The sequence below is a fragment of the Elgaria multicarinata genome, chromosome 2 (genome assembly GCF_023053635.1).
Source record: "Elgaria multicarinata webbii isolate HBS135686 ecotype San Diego chromosome 2, rElgMul1.1.pri, whole genome shotgun sequence".
NCBI lineage: Eukaryota > Metazoa > Chordata > Lepidosauria > Squamata > Anguidae > Elgaria > Elgaria multicarinata.
In genome coordinates this window covers 133,343,773-133,351,105 of record NC_086172.1, presented here as the reverse complement: position 1 = coordinate 133,351,105, position 7,333 = coordinate 133,343,773, and positions in this window count along the sequence as shown.

The following is a 7,333-nucleotide window of genomic DNA, read 5'->3' as shown; positions in this document are numbered from 1 at the left end:
AGGATGATATGAATCTTAAAATGGTAAGCATCACAAGACTAGATTGAGGCTGGCTTCAGTGGCTGCAAAACTATCAAAGGAATGGTGCTGCCTAGCCAAACCAGTGCCTAGAGGTCCATTGTGACATACAGTTTTGCTCTAATACAGATTGTTAACTTCTTATCCTTACTCCAGTTGGTCTTTGGTTTGTATGTAAACTCTCAAGGGCAGTGACATTCCTTGCCCACATCACTGAACAGTGTCAGTTTCCTGAGTTTAGTTTAATTGCTTCACCCTGTGTTCCTTGCCTCTCACTAATCCTGGATCCTGATGATTCATTCCAGCTTCTAGGGCAGGATCTACACTACTACTTATAACGGTTTATAAGAGTTATGACAACTGTTCAGGCCCAGGACACATTACATATACCGTTTTCATACTGTTTTAAAAGTGTTATATCCTGCTTTGTGTAGATCGGCCCCTGCTTTGTTCCAATTGCAGCAGTAGCCATTCATCTAAATTTCTTAATTTGCTTGGTTTACCCCTACTTAAGCCTAAGTAGACCTCCTGTTTCCAACATGCAAATTCTGCGTGTTTCCATCAGATGTTGCATTTTACTTCTCATACCACTTTGGTCTCCAAGCTGGTGTCTCTCCCTCTGCTTGGTTGCTGATTCCTATGCTACTCATTCATCACATTTCTTCAATCTGATATGGACTAAAATATAAAGATTTTAATACAACAACTTTGCAGTTATTCACTTGCCTAAACAAGTAACAATTCCTCCCATATAACAGCATGCCAGACACACCACTCAAGTTGCCCAGAGAGACAGAAACGTGCAGTACGGCTGGTGCTGAGTGTGTGTGTATCATCCTGATTAGGGAAAATATTAAGGAGAACGTGAACATTTTACCAGGAAGTAAAATGCTCTTCTATGACAATGTGAAACAATGAAACTATTCTGATCTCTTACTTTGCTATGAGATTATATATGTAAAATTCCAATGTTTAGATCTCATAATATGGTCATAATAAACTTTTTTTTTGTCTTACCAGATTGCTCCCCCACCACAAATGTTTGCATTTCCCATTTCCCCTTTTATTTTGCCTTTGCCAATTTTCCTTCATTAATTATCTGCACAAGGCACTACTAGGCCAACTGGTTTTCTAGCATTCCATCGCAACTTCCTTTCCTATTCTTTCTGAGATAAGGGATCCAGTAAATGAAATGTCTTGGCAGCTATGCAAATGAGCTCCTGTTTAGATCAAACTGTACTTTGAAATGTGGCATAAATTAGTTTCCCAAGGGGATGGTAACAGCCACCATGCTTATCTGATAATCTTTAGCTTGCCAGTTGGAGACAAGATGGCTCAAGAGACTTCTAATAGGATAGAGTCATTCACCTCTAAATTGCCAATTGAACTCTAGCCCAGATTAACGGAAACAGAATGTTAACCATCTGTCATATGTATAATGATCTTTGTGGAATAAATTGGAGTACTGCTCCAGTTCCCAATGGACAGGTGTCTACTGCTATTTACAGATGGAACAAGGACAAAGTATTAATTGATAAAGCTATATTTTTGATGGACATCATTCTATAAAATCTATCCAGTTTCACTTTTAAAGTTTGTTATGAAATGGCTAATGTTTAGGAAATAATTGATCCCTTACCGTGTCTGTTGTTTTTCATACCCCTTTGCTTGTGAAAGTAGTTATCTGCCTTTGTAGAGAGGCCATAGGGAAGTATTGGTGGTGGGAGGATGGAAAGGTTGCCTCCTGCCCATTTAATTAAGCTGGTAAATTTTGCAAATTAATAAAACAGAATTTTAAACATCTATATTGTTAAATGAAGATAGGAGGAAGCTTTTGCGGAACTATTTGAAGTTATTAAATAAGTGATATTTACTTACAGAAAAATGCCAGATTTTACGCTGGATAGTTTTATTAATAAACTCTTTACAGGATGATTAATTTGGATTCTATGAGTATTTGCTTGTATTTGTAGTAGAGACCAAGCACTTTCATGTACCCTATCCTTCAAAGAATACCATCTGCCAGTATTCAGTGAGTATAGACATCTTGAGTGTATCCTGATGGAGGGCTCCTACTACTACCAACCAAAAATCATAGTGCAACTTTTTCATCTTTCTCTCCTTAATAGGTTTTCTGTAGTAAGCAAAAAGATGGAGGTGGTGGGAAAACATGGAAAGACAATTACCATAAAATTTTGTGCACGAGGCAGGACTTCGATATGACAAAGGATTAGTTGATGGCTATAACTAATAGCTGGAAAAGATACATTTTTGATAAATATTTAGTATAGAATAGATGCATTTGTGGCTTCATCTCTTTCTAAGAAATGTATCATAGGTATGCCAGCAGTAGCATGATCTAAGGGTGCAAAGAAAGGGAATAAACCACAATTTCTTGCTTGTTTGGAGGGGTATTACAGACTATGGTAGGAAGAGAAGTGGGGATTTTGAACAGCAATTGGGAAAGGATGGGAGAATAAGGTGTGCCTGTCTCAGATCTTTGGTCATATGAAATCTTTCCTTGGTGGGCTTTAGTTTAAAAACTTTGGTTACTCCTATGTGGTATTGTTGCAGCAGGTAGAAACCAACTTTGTAGCTTCCAAGTGAACTTTCCAGATCATCATGGGAAGTGGTGCTAAGGTCTGGAAAGACAAGAGGGTGGTGGTGGTGGGGTGGGATCTGAGAACATTGACCCCTAGCCCTCTTCCTCCATCACCAGCAAAACTCTGCTGAGCACAAGATTAGATCTTATCCATAACAGTGTCAAACTTGCACCACAATTTATAACAAGTTGCAGATCTGGTCAACTGTCATGGCTCTGACAAGAACAACAGCAACGATAATACACATACTTAAAAAAAAAAGGTTGTTACATAAAGCATAGCATTTTAGGGAACAGTAAGAGCTGCTAATAAAGAATTTTCAGACACCACAATTGATCTGAAGGAAGCCATGACAATAAAATTTGCTTTCAAATTTATATGGAGTGCACTTGTCCTTTTCAATGCTTTTGATCTATTTAACCACCCACAAGGTAGTGCTAATGCATCTGCGGATACAGCAAACATACTTTTTCCAGGTAGTTGTAGTATTGGGGTTCTTCTAGATGAGGCTTTTATTGTGCAATTGCCCTGCCTTATTCATGGAATTTTATAGGGGTTCTATTATTATTATTATTATTATTATTATTATTATTATTATTATTATTATTATTTTTATTATTATTATTATTTATTACATCCTAATTGTAACTCCTATTCTATTTTTAAAAAATCTTTTGTATCATGTGTTTTAACTACACACACACACACACACACACACACACACACACACACACATATATATATATATATATTAATATGTGTATGTTTTAATTACTGTTTTTAGCTTGTTATATAATGAATTAATGATTGTGTTTTTATGGTTTTAGCAATGAGTGTTGTTGTTTCTAATGAGTCAGTGACCAAATAACAACAACAACAACAACAACAACATGATCCATGAGTAATGCCTTGTGTAGAAAAGTTCTAAAGGAAATAGTACACAGTTAATTCCCATACAGACAATTAGGAGAAGAGACTCCTTATAAAAATAAAGCAAGATAATTTGCAAACCATTAGAGTCTTATATGTTTGGATATGAAACAGATTCCCCCCCACAGCACCTTTTCCATCATATGTTAAATAGATGCTGTCTCCCTGAAATAAAGCAGGTCTCTTTGTGCAGTGCTTAGCTGAAAACAGCAAAATGTCTGAAACAATTTTCTCAGTAATAGGTCTCGGGAAGAATCTTTGCAAATGCATTTAAGTTACGTAGCTCAGCCAAGGGACAAATAAAGGATTAGAAAAGCATATGTTGCTCACTTCTCACTTCTTGTGTATCTTATACAAGGGTCTTGCAGAAGAATACCTTTATCCTTCCCATTTCATCTGAAGAATGTTAATAAATAATAATTTTTGAGAAAACAATTATTGGATTGTAGTTACGAAGCTATAACTAGAATAAGAGATAAGGAAAGGAAAAAGGAGCACTTGGAGGACTAGTCAGGTTTGTTTGTTTGTTTGTTTGTTTGTTTGTTTGTTTGTATGGTTATAGAAGGATGTTATAACAGGGCATCTTTGCCCCGTCTACTGTTACTGAGCAAGCAAGCTTTAAAAATGACCTATCTGATTAGTTCTAGGGTGGGGAAAATGTGGTCCTCAAGATGCTGTTGGACTGCAACTCTGGAGGGCCACACATTCCCTAACCCTGGAATAAACATAGCCACTGTGCTATTATTCTAAAACATACATTCTGTAACATTGAAAAATTACAGAAGTCGCTGTGACCAAGAATAATTTGCTGCTAGTTCATATATTATATTTCTCACACAGACTGTTTACTCCAACAGATTGCAGCGTGCTACATACTGGAGATCAAATATAAAATTACACCTCTCTGCACCAGGACTGAAGAACTTGTCTGACAACTAAGGGCACAATCCTATGCATGTTTAGACAGAAAAATGGCCTGCATTCACCCCACAACCCTTAATTTTCAATAGAAAAATACAGTTGGAATCCATTAGCTGCATGGAAGTTTTCTTTATACTTCATAAGAACAAATTATATTTAGTCTCTTTTCCATAATTTGTGGACAGGCTTTGACAAATACAGAGGCATATGTCCCTGGTTTGTATATCAAATAAAAACATGCCATATTGTGAAAATCAGATAATTTGCCTTTGCCCTCCCCTAATTTCAGTTGGTACATCAATTTTTCTGCCATGGCTATTTACCACAGTTTTATGTACCAAGATTTCAGCATGAGAAATTCTGCGGTTTTCCAACTTTTAGCTGTCACCCGGAGGGCTGCCACTACTAGCAAAAACAATTAATTTCTTAAATGTCACTTTTGCATTTGGTTCCTCCCATACTATCAATCAAGCCAATGCTGATGTGACATATATAGTTTGGTGTGTAATGTTTGCCATTTCTGAAAATATCTTGTTCCAAAACTGTAACACGACAAGACACGACCACTACATATGGGTACATAAACCTTGCTGGTTACATTTCTCCAACGTCTTTTGCTAGATTTCTTCATCTTAAAAGACACAAGAGCAGAACAAGAAAGGACCTCCCACCCACCCCAAAAAAACCACTGGTAACCCTAAGGGCTGGGGCTGAATGCATGTAGAACGTCTACTTTCCTGTTAATTTCTTAAATAGGTTTTCTTCTTAGCAACTAACTTGTTGAAATTAAAGAGCACATGTTTCCCTTACCCGATATATGTAGAAGGCATATATTTTTCCAATGATTATTATAATGCTGGGGCGACAGCTGCTGCTCGTGGCCCAGCAGCTGCTGCTGCTGCTGCAGGAGCAGCGCGGTACTGGATGTACTGGGTCTGCTGCTGTTGCTGCTGGACCAGGGGAGGCAGCAGGGGCTGCTGTGGGGGCGGCAGAGGTAGACAGGGTGGTAGCAGTGGCACCATGGCAAAAGAGAAGGTGCGGTGGCCGCCATGAGGCTGGGGATGGTGGGCTATGGCTGGGCCTGCGCGGGAGGAGCTGGAGGACGCATTTCCAGAAGTATGGGAAAGTGCTGTCCAAGCCCTTTCCTGCGTGGCAATCTGGGCCTTTTATTGGCCCAGATGGGCAATGGGAGGGGCTGGCGACCACATTTCTGGAAGTGCAGAAATGCGGCCTTCAGCCCCTCCCCGCGTGGCGATTTGGGGCTTTTCTTGTCCAGCAACATTGTACTGGCCAAGAAAAGTCCCAGATGGGCAATGGGAAGGGGTGGCAGGAGCAGGACTTTCCTGGACGTTTGGGGAGGAGGAGTTTAAAAACTCCCCCAGGACCCCAGTTGGTGGGGGCAGGATTTCCGGACCTCTCTGGGCAAAACCAGACATTTGGTCATTCTTAATGCTGCTGCCTACATTTAACAATTCAAACACATACACTTACATTAATAGGCATATGTTATAGTTACGTATGTATTGGACTGGTATAAGTTAGGGCAAGCAAATCTGGTAATGCTAAATTTGTTGTATTCATAAAAAAAATCAACCTGTGGTGCGATGTTAGTGGAAAAATACTCCAACCTCTTTCCTTAACACTTCTTCACACACTGCATAGCTGAACTATGGAATTCACTTCCTGAAGATGTAGTGATGGCCACTGGTTTGGATAGTTTTAAAGGGGATTGGACAAATTCATGGAGGATAAGGCTATTGATGGCTACTAGTCCTGATGACTATGTACTACTTCCAGTATCAGAGGCAGTATACAATTAGCCGGGGGGGGGGGAGGGGGGAATCATTTCCGGTCCACCTCCTGGTCATCATTGTGACATTTTGCTCTGTAGCAGTTATTGAATGTACACAACTCAGTGGGCCTCAATTAAAGTAATCTATGGTTGTCACTGGGAATGTGAAATTACCCAAACAATTTCAATTAAGGCACAGAGGTTATATGGTGTGATATAATTTAAAGTTTCTTTCCTCTTCCCTCCCCCTTCTTTTTTTTTCTTTTAGTGCCAAATATGAACCAATTTGGAACTGATTCGTTTGTTGACTTTTGACTCTAACACAAATAAATACATATGCACACATTTTAACTTGCTTTGCTATTCTGCTTTCTTCCACAAGATGGCTTCATTTACTAACAAATCACTACAAATAGTCACCACCACCAGTCTTTGTTTACACTTTTTTCTGCCCCTATTTCATTTTTTAAATTATTATTGTTTTGCTCACATATTCATATACTGACCAGACGTTCACTTCCCAGGATTTAGAGCTGTTTACCTCGAAAATGTTTTTTAAAAAAGTAAGAAAGTTGACATTGCGTTAATACCTTTACATTGCTTACTAGAAGCCTTCTCAGTGAAAGAGCCTGATATTTCTATTTTATTGCTGGATATTCTGTGGAGATCTTTATTTACTTTCAAAATGGTATTCAGCTAACTAGTGTAAACTGAGCCAATCTGGAAAGCAAACAATCCCCCTGATAGAGGTAATTTAAAAATGATTTTATACTATAAATTGTTGATGGGACGGGTGGAAAGGGCAATAAAACTCTATGCCATTTATAAAACATTTTGACCTGTCAAATTATTTATTTAATTATTAACTATATTTCTATACTGCCCACTAGCTGAAGCTTTCTGAGAAGCTCACAAAGTAGAGACAAAACCATAAAATGCAAGAACAATGAAACATACCATACAATCTAAAACAAATTAATACAGCCAAATAATAAAACCAAAGTCAGCAGTGGAGGATATCTAACACCCAAAGAAACAGCTACCATTTAGGAAAAAGTAATAGGAACAC